The sequence below is a fragment of the Vulpes lagopus genome, chromosome 3 (assembly GCF_018345385.1).
Source record: "Vulpes lagopus strain Blue_001 chromosome 3, ASM1834538v1, whole genome shotgun sequence".
In the NCBI taxonomy this organism is placed as follows: Eukaryota; Metazoa; Chordata; class Mammalia; order Carnivora; family Canidae; genus Vulpes; species Vulpes lagopus.
This window is the reverse complement of record NC_054826.1, coordinates 89,225,168-89,237,667: the sequence shown is the minus strand read 5'-3', so window position 1 is coordinate 89,237,667 and position 12,500 is coordinate 89,225,168. Positions and strand designations below refer to the sequence as shown.

General features: G+C 38.0%; 1 protein-coding gene and 1 pseudogene across 1 annotated transcript in view; one reads left to right on the top strand and one right to left on the bottom strand.

Moving 5' to 3' along the window:
* Window positions 1–6,500, top strand: part of LOC121486361 — a 23,197-nt pseudogene extending 16,697 nt beyond the window's left edge.
* Window positions 1–12,500, bottom strand: part of VKORC1L1 (vitamin K epoxide reductase complex subunit 1 like 1) — a 70,999-nt gene that overhangs the window by 54,103 nt on the left and 4,396 nt on the right. The gene's annotated exons all lie outside the window — the stretch shown is intronic.

Sequence of the window (12,500 nt, the reverse complement as noted above, 5' to 3'; positions counted from 1 at the left end):
TACAATATACATATATACAACACATATATACAGATATACAAACATATGTTAACGTATCTTAAAATGAGTAAGATGAACACCGGCAGAAAAATGGGCAAAAGATTTTAATGAGACTTTAATGAGTCTTTCAAAGAGAAGATAATCCAAATGGCCACTAAACATATAAAAGGCTGCTCAACCCCATCAATAATCAGGGAAATGCAAATTAAAACCAAATAGGGGGGATCCCTGGGTGGCGCAGCGATTCGGCGCCTGCCTTTGGCCCAGGGCGCGATCCTCGAGACCCAGGATCGAATCCCACATCAGGCTCCCGGTGCATGGAGCATGCTTCTCCCTCTGCCTGTGTCTCTGCCTCTCTCTCTCTCTGTGTGTGTGTGTGACTATCATAAATGAAGAAGAAAGAAGAAAGAAGAAGAAGAAGAAGAAAAAGAAGAAGAAGAAGAAGAAGAAGAAGAAGAAGAAGAAGAAGAAGAAGAAGAAGAAGAAGAAATAGGAATTTAAACAGAACAACTTTGGGAAACTATTCTGTGGTTTCTAATAAAATTAAACACCTACCCTATGACCCAAAAATCCACCCTTCAATATATACCCTAGAGAAATAAGAGTGTGCATGCATGTGGGTGTGTAAAATCATACAATGGCACTAAGCAATAAAAAATAACTGATAAAACCAACAACTCGGATGAACTGCAAAAAACATTATTATGCTGGGCAAAAGAAGCCAGACACAAGAGAGTACATACTGTTATGAGACCATTTACATCAAGTTCAAGAATAGGCAAAACAAATTTATAGTGATAAAAGTCAAAGCAGGATTGTCAGAATAACAGCTTCTGACTGAAAAGGAGCATGAGAGAACTTTCTTGGGTGATAGGAATGCACATGCATATGTGAAAACATTTTCAAGTTGTACATTTAAAATCTTTGCATTTTAATGTATATGAAATACATCTCAACTACCCAAAAAAAATCCATTACATATACACCAGAATGGTTAATAAAATTTAACAGATTGACAATTCCAAGGGTTGGCATACAGGTAGAATAACAGGATATCTGATATATTGTTGGTAGGAATCAAAATTATTGCAATCACTTAGAAAACAGTCTGGCATTACCAACTAAAATTGAAAATACACAAAAGTGCTCATAGCGTCATAATTCATACCTGCTTCAAAGTGAAAATAATTTAAATGTCCATTCAAAAAAAGGAATAAGTTAATTGTGATACGTTTGTCTAACAGAATATTCAGCAATGAAACAAACTATAGCACTTGGTGAGGGAAAAGAGTAAAATAAGGTGAATAACATCTTATTATTACTATGAAAATAGTTTTTGATCTCAAAGACTCTCTGAAAAGGTCTGGACCTTTCAAAAAAAGGAATAAGTTAATTGTGATACGTTTGTCTAACAGAATATTCAGCAATGAAACAAACTATAGCTCTATAAAACACAGATGAATCTCACAAGATAATGCTGAATGAAAACAGCTGGAATAAAGAATACAAACTAAATGGTTCTATTTATAAAGTTCAAAAGGCAGGGAAAATTAAACTACTAAGTTTAGATGCAACCTTAGGTAGAAAAGTAAGAAACTATCATAAAAGAAGTCAGTTAATCTTGAGAAGGAGGAAGAGAGTATTTAATAAGGAGAGAGTTAAAGGAGGGCTTTCTGAAGTGCTGACAATCATCTATTTAATGACCTGAATGTTTGTTGGCTACAAGGGTTACAGTTTGTGATTATTACATGAAAAAAGATGCACAGCTCAATGACTCTTCCATGTGTATGTTACAAATCAGAAAAAAGATTAAAAAAAAACAACAACAACAATTGGACCTGCTGACTGACTGGATTTCATGGAGAAACAACCAAAGACAACTCCCAGGTTTCTGCTTTGCACAACTGCTTAGGTGGTAATGCCTTTCACTGGAATGACAAACAGCATTTTCAGGGGAAGAATTTTTTTTAAAGACTTACTTACTTACTTTGTTTATTTATTCATTCATTCATGAGAGACACAGAGAAAGAGGCAGAGACATAGGCAGAGGGAGAAGCAGACTCCTCGCAAGGAGCCCAACATGGGACTTGATCCCAGATCCTGGGATCACACCCTGAGCCAAGGCAGACAGATGCTCAACCACTGAGCCACCCAGGTGTCCCAGGGAAGAGTATTAATTAAATCTTGGACATGTTAAATATAGTACTTTGAAGACATCCTAGCAGAGATGTCCAGCAGGCAATTACATAAACAGAATTAGAGTTCAAAGGAGAGAGAGAAATTTTAAGACTAGAGGGATGTCTGTGTGGCTCAGCAGTTGATGTGAACCCCAGTTTTTGTACCGTTCAGTCACCCAGATCCTTAAACTTAACTATGATACATAATATATGTGCTTAGAACTAACAGGTGTTTTTTTGTAGTCACTTTAGGATTTAAAGTGGAAAGTTTTTTTTCCTGCTGTATCCCTGCTTTCAAGTGAAGTCGAACAGTTTTAGATAGTTTAAAATGTGTTAGGGATAAGCACACTTTACAAGTTGTTTTTTAGCCCTGGATTTTATGACATTGGGTACTTAATTTGGAGTACACTGGCTATTGAGAACAAGATTTTGGGTTTAGGGGAGAGGGATGGTTGAGGCCATCATGAAATGGGAGAATCAGCATTTTAAACACTGTAAACATAAAAGAATGCTTTCTTCTGCCTGCTGTTTGTAAAAGCTCTTTGGGAAGATCTTTTATGAAGACCAATTTTTTTAAATGTAATTTACCTACCTAGTATAAGTGTCCTAAGACATGTATGTAAACTTCCAAACCTGTTTTGTCTGTGTATTTAGAAAATACACAAGAATCTTTATCAAACCTAAAAATATAAACTTGTGAGCACTAAAAAAAAAAAGGGATCCCTGGGTGGCTCAGTGGTTTGGTGCCTGCCTTTGGCCCAGGGCATAATCCAGGATCCCAGGATCAAGTCCCACATTGGGCTCCCTGCATTGGAGCCTGCTTCTCCCTATGCCTGTGTCTCTGCCTCTCTCTGTGTACATCTCTCGTTGAATAAATAAATAAAATCTTTAAAAAAAATTGAGGCTAGAGACATAAATTTCCAGGCTAGCGATCTAAATTTTAGGTTCATCTTTGAGTGAAACCATGGATATGGATGTGACTTTAGGGAAAGAAAGACTGACAAGAGGGTGTAGGGCTGATCCCTGGTGTGTCAACATTTAGTGGGCAGGTACAGGAGGATAAGCCAGTAAAGAAAGCTGAGAAGGAACCAAGTGGTAGGAGGAAAATCAAGAACATGTCATGAACCATTAAGCAAGGGAAGAGAACGTCTCCTGACTAATAAGTCACCCACTGCAGGTTGATGCATAGTTAAGAAAGGATATGGGTTATGTGCAATACTTAGCCAGTTTTTTACTCCACCTCTTTTTGGTTTAGAGACAAGTAACAACCCAAGAGAAAAACCAATGTTTCTGAGAACGGCTGAAAATTTTTGTGTTATCTTTAGAAGTGAGGGATCAAGTCTCCCTGACTGTTCTTTTTCTCTGACTCTCAGGAAGAAAGTGGACAGATTTGAGAGCACTGATTGGGTGTGTGTGATACTGGACAGAATCACCATTAAAAGGTAAGCCTCAAGAGGGCTTTCTTTTCTCTAAGTGAGAACCAGGGCCAAACCTACTACTTAGGCAGAAAAGGCCTGAGGCATGTGGCCAAGGCCAGATCAGCAGTCAGCCAAAGCAAATGTGCTCTCTGGTTACATGGCCCTGAGCATTGACAGGAATGAGATAGATAGAGCAGGCTCTGCTCACATCACATGGGAAAAATCTAGCCATGTTTGAGAATTGAAGAGATGAACGGGGTCCACCTCACAGCCTGTTTTAGTTTGAAACAATTTAGGCTTAACTGGATTGAGAAAAAAATAAAAAAGCATTTCCATGTGAACCCAGCTGGGCTCATTCCAGTCTTTTGTCTTGGGAGTTTAGTGCCCAAGTCCCAGTTAAGAATAAAATGCAAAGTATTTTAGTTTTCATTTGCAGGTACAAATATTAATACAAATCTCCTCCTCAGGGACCCTACATACTTGAAAAGAGTGGCTATAGACTGGAGAGAATTCTGTTACTGGGATCCCTGTCCAGAATACCATCAGAAAATTTCTTAATTTCCAGCACTACATCCATCATATACAAAACAAAACTACAATGGGCATCTAGGTTAAAATAATAACAGGTTAGCAACTCCAGAATAAATAGGTATGTTTGTTCCTTGATGGGAAAATGTAAGTAAAGGCTGACTCTGTCTCAAATCCATCTATAAATTTAGTAATAATTCTATTCAAAATCTCATTGGAATGGTTTTTTAGAGCTCATCAAAATAAATTCTAAAATTCACCTGACACAGTAAATGCGTAAGAATAGCCAAAGAAATGTTTTAAAATGAGCATATTTGCCCTATCAGATATCAAACTATTTAAAGCCACAGGGGAGAGAGGGACTGTAGTAATATAAATGTGTAGAAAAACAGACAACATATTACTGGAACAGAATTGAGAATCCAAAAAGAGACCCTATGCATATAAGGAAATTCCTGTGTCATTTCAAATATGGTCAAGTCAATACATGGAGTTAGGCAAAAGCCCACCAATTTAGAAAAGTTAGATCCCTACCTCACGTCCCACACAAAAGTAAATTCCACTCAAACTAAAAGGAGCTAAATATGAAAAAAATTCAAACAAAATACATGAAAGTTAAAAAGAAAATCTTAGAATGCTAGAGAGTTTGCTAAATAAGATTAAAGAAAGAAAACAACCTAAAAGTTATCAAGAAGTCAAAAATGGCATCACATAAAAAAGTTTCAACTTCTGTTGAATAAAGATACCATTAATGAAATTAAAAGGTGAGAAATAGGGGTTCGGGTGGTTTGAACAAGACGAAGACGGAATCGAAGCCGGGCACAGGCAGTGGACACGGTCCCGCCGAGAGCCGAAGACGGCAGTGTACGTATACTCAACGTCGGTCACCAGTGATAACCTAAGTCGACGTGATATGCTGGCCTGGATCAATGAGTCTCTGCAGCTGAATCTGACAAAGATTGAACAGTTGTGCTCAGGGGCTGCCTATTGTCAGTTTATGGACATGCTATTCCCTGGCTCCACTGCCTTGAAGAAAGTGAAATTCCAGGCTAAACTAGAGCATGAATACATCCAGAACTTCAAAATACTACAAGCAGGTTTTAAGAGAATGGGTGTTGACAAAATAATTCCTGTGGACAAATTAGTAAAAGGAAAGTTTCAGGACAATTTTGAATTTGTTCAGTGGTTCAAGAAGTTTTTTGATGCAAACTATGATGGAAAAGACTATGACCCTGTAGCTGCCAGACAAGGTCAAGAAACTGCAGTGGCTCCCTCCCTTGTTGCTCCAGCTCTGAACAAACCGAAGAAACCTCTCAGCTCTAGCAGTGCAGCTCCACAGAGGCCCATTGCAACACACAGAACTACTGCAACCCCTAAGGCCGGCCCGGGTGTGGTGCGAAAGAATCCTGGTGTGGGCAATGGGGATGATGAAGCAGCTGAATTGATGCAGCAGGTCAATGTATTGAAACTTACCGTCGAAGACTTGGAGAAAGAGAGATTTCTACTTTGGAAAGCTAGCTAAGAAACATTGAATTGATTTGCCAGGAGAACAAAGGGGAAAACAACCCTGTATTGCAGAGGATCGTGGACATTCTCTATGCCACAGATGAAGGCTTTGTGATACCTGATGAAGGGGGCCCACAGGAGGAACAAGAAGAGTATTAACAGCCTGGACCAGCAAAGCAACATCCGAATTCTTCACTCCAAATCATGTGCTTAACTGTAAAATATCCCCTTTTATTATTCTTAGAGGACTCACTGGTTTCTTTTCATGAGCAAACAGTACCTCTTCTTAAAGTGTGCTTTGCAGAAGTTTCACCCCTTTTCCAATGAGTTTGAGTTAGGAGCTTTTACCCTGTAGCAGAGCAGTATTAACATCTAGTTGGGTCACCTGGGGAACAGAGAGGCTGACCATGGGGCTCACTGTGTGGATGCTGGTAACACTCACTGCTGGAGAAGGTGCTTTTATGTCATACACTGAGGTGGAGTCCTCAGCAGAGAAATGTAAAGATTGATTTGAATTTTAAGCTAATGTGAAATCTTGGCAGAGAACGTTTTAATAAATAAATGCCTTAAGAGTATTTTAAAAAAATAATAAATTTAAAAAAATAAAAAATAAAAGGTGAGAAACAAGAAGAAAATATATGTAATACATATAACAAAAAATTACTGTGATACCTGAAGAATTCCCTCTAACCAATAAGAAAAAAAAGACAACTTAGAAGAGAAATAAATGCGCAAAGGTATAAACAGGCAATCTCCAGAAGAAATTCAAGTGAACATTAAACATATGTCTATACAAAAATTAGGTTATAGGTTCATCTGTAACCTATATTCTACATGATTAAGGAATTTTTTTTTCAAAACTAAAAGAAATCATAAATACTCATTCATCAGAATGAGACATGCCCTTCTAATCTTAAAACCTATGGGAAAAAAATACATAGAAAAATAATTAAATTTTTTGTACACTTAAAAAAAAATCTATGTACTACAAAAATTAATGCCTAGGTGGCTCAACGGCTAAGCATCTGCCTTTGGCTCAGGGCGTGATCCCGTATTCTGGGAATGAATCCTATATGGGGCTCCACGTGGGGAGCCTGTTTCTCCCTCTGCCTGTGTCTCTGCCTCTCTTTCTGTGTCTCTCTTGAATAAATCAATAAAATCGTAAAAAAAAAAAAAAAAAAAGAACATGGCAAAAATATTAACAAATGTTAAAATATCCATATCCTCTAAATATATAAGGCATTTGTCCAATCAACATAAAAATTCTAAGATGTATACAGGCAAGACTAAAGAGAAGAAGTGCAAACAATAAAAACATGAAGGGGATCCCTGGGTGGCTCCATGGTTTGGCGCCTGCCTTCGGCCTAGGGCGTGATCCTGAAGACCCAGGATCGAGTTCCATGTGGGGCTCCTGCATGGAGCTTGCTTCTCCCTCTGCCTGTGTCTCTGCCTCTGTGTGTCTTTCATGAATAAATAAATAAAATATTAAAAAACAATAAAAATGCGAAAACCAACTAAAAGTTGCTTCTACTTGGGGGGAAATGTAAATCAAAACAATGAGATGATATTTTTCTTTTCTTTACTTATTTATTCATGAGAGACACAGAGAGAGAGAGAGAGAGAGGCAGAGACACAGACAGAGGGAGAACAGGCTCCACGCAGGGAACCCGACGTGCGACTCAATCCTGGGTCTCCAGGATCACACCCTGGGCTAAAGGCGGCGCTAAACCGCTGCGCCACCACGGCGGCCAGAGACGATATTTTCCATAAAACAAATTCATAAAGGTCTAAATAATGAGAATACCCAATGACAAGGGTACAGGGCTCCTAACATTCTCTTACATTCATTACTAGTAGAATTTTTAAGAACAAGAAAAAATAGTTGTGACATGTTAAATGAGGGGAAAAAAGATATATGTGCAATATGATCTCAACCATTTCTTTAAAATAATAGCTACATCTACGAGCACTTACTTTTGTGCCAGGCACCGTGCTAAGACTGTTTATACATACTGATGGATTGGTGTACTTCATATTCCCAATAATCCTGGGTTAGACACTACTGTTACCCTCATTTTATGAAGTGGAAACTGAGAAGAGAGACCAAATTATGCAGCCAATAATTCAATCCAGGTACTCTTGCTTTAATGACTGTGATCTTCACTCTTAGCATAATGCACAAGCAGAAATAAATTAAACTTTTAAAAGCAGAAGAATTTATTATACTCCACTTTTAATTCTTATTTTGTCATGGATCTTCCATGATTTTACTTCTCAAAAACAATGATTCTTTTTGAAAAGGCCAATTATCACACAAGAGGACAACAGCATCCTTGACATTCCCCTAAATTACAGATGCTATATAACAAAAGAAACTGTAGTTTATGATCTAATGGTTTAAAAGAATTTTTTAGCAAAAGAATGTTTTTCCAAATGAAATTTTATGTGAATCTATAGTGAAAAACAGATTAAAACAGTATTTCACTCTATCAGTGTATTTTAAAAGCTCAAGTTTATAACATTTACAATGAAGGTCTTTTGATTAACACAAACTTTATTTAAGTTATGGATAATTGGGGGCGGTCAGACTTGTTCTGTTTTGATTGCGCAGTATCAAGAAAAACCTGATCCAGAGATTAGCAGTTGCAAATGCTAATCTTTTTTTAATTGTACATTAATGCTCTAAGGCTTTTATTGTACCTGTCCAAAAGTCTAAGTAGAAGAACATTTCTAAGTTAAATCTCTAAGAATAAATTGTATAATCAAGACATCAGTGTATTATGCATAAGGCAGTCACATGTTATACCATAAAGCAATGAGAGTTCTATAGTAGTGAATTTGCTGATACAATTTTACAAGAGCAAACAAGCACTAGCCTGAATTTTTTAAATACCAATATAAAGCTGTAATCCTAATCAGTAGTCTTCTTAAAAATTCAAGTATCTACACACAGCAATCCTGAGTGTTGGCATTATGGATATTTTTAATTTTTTCCTTTTGCTTATTTTCCCTCAAATATTCTAAATAATTGCTTTCTTTTTTTACTTTTTATCTTAAATAACTATAAATCACAAGAATTTGCAAAAAAAAAAAAAGAAAAAAAAAGCACAGGATGGTCCCTAACACACTTCACCAAACCTCCCTTGCATAACTAGAGTACAATACCACAACCAAGAAACTAACCTTAGTACAATCTAGTTTACTGAGATTTCACCAGTTTGCAATTTTATTACAGTTGTAGCTTCAGTGTAACCACAATTAAAATACAGAATATTCCTTCCCCACAAGGCTCCCTTATGCTACCTTCCTTAACCAAGCCACCCTTTCCCCAATTCTGAACTTTCTGGCAACTACTAATCTGTTCTCCATCACTATAATTTTGTTATTTCAATAATGTTATATAAATGGATTCATATAGTGTGTAACCTTTAAAGACTGGCACTTTTTTTTCATCTAGCGTAACACCATTGAGATAACCTGGTGGTATAAATCAGTGGTCTCTACTGATTTAGCATGTTATGCATTTGAAAATATATACATGCTTATAAATGTTTTAAAGTTTAACATGTTAAAATGTGAATCAAATGCTTATGAAATCCCTGCTGCACTGCCACAGAACTAGGAGTTGGGGGAATGAATTTTGGAAACTGAACATCTAATACCTGTCTAGGACAACTGAATATAAATACTAGAGAGAAGAGAAACCCCAGGATCAGTGTGTATAAGTCTTGTCCATGTTTACAAGAACATGTGGTTTACAAGAATGCCTGGTTTTGCATTTTTCTGGACAAGCTCTAGATTCCAGTCCTTTCTCCACCCAAGTGGGTCTATCATTCAAATAGGACCACTTGCTATTCCTTCAAATGGCCACCATCTTCTGCTTTTCTTCTTGCTGTTCCCTGGAGTCTTCCACATCATCAAGGAAATGAATCCCTCTTAAATTCTACTTCTGTATCGTGGTTTAGTCAGCACCACACCCCAGGCCCAATTCTTCTGATTCTATGTACAGTGGATCCATGACTCAACACCTCTCTCGGAAAGAGCTTCCCCACCCTAGTACAAATTCAAACCAATTTCCCCTCCCACCCCAGGTGCCTAGATGCCCTTTATCTTCCTTCTCTTAGCAATTCTGCTAAGTCTTCCTGATAGCTCACCCCTCTGCATGCCTGTTCACTAACTAGGTGAGACAAATGTCTTGTCTTCACAAGTTTAGGCTTCAAAAGCAAATACTCCAGAAACTTCTTGAATACCACGCCTTCATAATAATGTCCTTGCTTTTCCAAAAATTGCTCTAAACAAGTAAAAGCTATAATGCAAAATCTAGGCATTTTTGGCATACAGATGTTAAAAAAAAAAAGGCACCAATGTTTGCATAGTTTTAAATATTTGGCTGATATAGGTATCACTTGATCAATATTATATCTAAATGGAATTCAAAGTAGTAGTAAAGAGCTTGGACTTTTGAGACAGGTTGCTTGGGTTAGAATCAGGCTTCTGCCACCGTACTATCTAAATCAACTTTCAGTTACATTCTGTGTGCCTCAGTTTTCTCATCTGTAAAATGGTGATAAAAGCACCTCATAGGGGCAGCCCGGGCGGCTCAGCGGTTTAGCACCGCCTTCGGCCCAGGGCCTGATCCTGGAGACCCAGGATCGAGTCCCTTGTCGGGCTCCCTGCATGGAGCCAGCTTCTCCCTCTGCCTGTGTGTCTGCCTCTCGCTCTCTATCTCATAAATAAATACATAAAATCTTTAAAAAAAAAAAAAAAGCACCTCATAGGACTGTTATGAGAATTAAATTAGTAAAGCATTTAGAACACTGCTTTGCACACAGTAAACATTATCTTACATATTAACAGTTATCTCTAACACATGGCAGTCCAGTTACTCTTCGTAATGTATTCTTTCCTCTTATACTCTAAGTTCATACTGCTTCTGAAATTTCCAGACCAAGAAACAATAATAACATAAGAACCAATATTTTATTAGTCAAAACTAACTTCTAGAACAAATTTTCTTTTACATACTAGCAGTTATTAACATTGCACCAAGTACGAATATAAGCACTTAAATATATATGGTGATGGAAAGAATGCTAGCAAAAAGTAGGGTATAGATCAGAATGTACAATATGATAACTTTGTTTAAAAATGGGAAGAAAAATATGGTCATATTTATGCTTGTATATGCATAAAATGGCTCTGGAAAGTTTCACAGCTGCTTACGGAGAGGGAGAACTTCAAGTCAGAGTGAAGGGGTATGAAAAAGACTATTCACCATGTTTGCTTTAGTATCTTTGAACGTGAAGCATTATCTATACAAGAATTCAACTGAAGGGGCGGCTAGGTGGCTCAGCGGTTGAGCGTCTGCCTTTGGCTCTCAGGTCATGATCCTGGGGGTCCAGGGATTAAATCCCACATCAGGATCCCTATGGGGAGCCTGTTTCTCCCTCTGCCTGCATCTCTACCTCTCTCTCTGTATCTCTTATGAACAAATGAACAAATAAATAAAATCTTAAAAAAAAAAGAGGGATGCCTGGGTGGCTCAGTGGTTGAGCGTGTGCCTCTGCCTTTGTCTTGGGGAGAGATCCCAGGGTCCTGGGATGGAGTCCCGCATTGGGTTCCCTACAGAGAGCCTGCTTCTCCCTCTGCCTATATGTCTCTGACTCTCTTTGTGTCTCTCTCATGAATAAATAAAATCTTAAAAAAAAAAAAAAATTCAACTGAAAAGAATGGAGGGGGGGCAGTCCTTAAACAAGTACTTTGGAAGCTAGGCTTCTAGTCCCCATTTGCCATTAATTGTTACCTTGGGCAAGCTGTTTAACCTCTGAGTCTAGGTGGACAAAGGAAGGGGCAGCAAAGACTTCTAGGTTCTATTCTAAAAATGTAAGATCTCAGGGTACCTGGCTGGCTCAGTCGGGGTCATGAGTTTAAGCCCCATGTTGAGCAATAGAGCTTACTTTAATAAAAGAAAAAAAGGGATGCCTGGGTGGCACAGTGCTTAAGCATCTGCCTTTGGCTCAGGTCATGATTTTGGGGTTCCAGGGTCAAGTCCCATATCCGGCTCCTCGTACGGAGCCTGTTTCTCCTTCTGCCTATGTCTCTGCCTCTCTGTGTCTCTCATGAATAAGATCTTAAAAAAATAATAAAAAAAAGATCTTAAAAAAAATAGATCTCAATAAAAGGGGTAGTAAGTAGATGGCACTACTCCTTTTTTTAAGCCATGAGAGGTACTAGTTCAACATTTTGCAAAAGAAGGCAACTTTTTGAGGAATTGATAGTTTTCAAACGCTATTTTAAAAATGTAGAATTGTCAAGCCTATTAATCTTTAAGGATCACTTGTGCTAATCTTAACATAAAAATCCTTTTTAGAAGGGGACCTGGGGCACCTAGGTGGCTCAGTGGTTGAGCGTCTGCCTTTGGCTCAGGTCATGATCCCAGGGTCCTGGGATCGAGTCCCACATCAGGTTTCCCGAGGGGAGCCTGCTTCTCCCTCTGCCTATGTCTCTGCTTCTGTGTGTCTCTCGTGAATAAATAAAAATTTTTTAAAAAAAAGAGAGGGTCTAATGTAACTTGCAGAAAATACCTATCAAGAATATTTTGCACAGGGACGCCTGGGGGGCTCAGTGTTTTAGAATCTGCCTGCAGCGCAGGGCATGATCCCAGAGTCCTGAGTTGTACTCCACATTGGGCTCCTTGCAGGGAGCCTGCTTATCCCTCTACCTCCCTCATAAATTATGTATTTTAAAAAATACATAAATGACTATAACTAAAACAAAAAACTTATACTACTTAGAGGCATTTATTATCAGAGACTGCAAAAAAAGGTGATACCTCCAATCAATGATAATAGCTATAACTAAGTATATAATT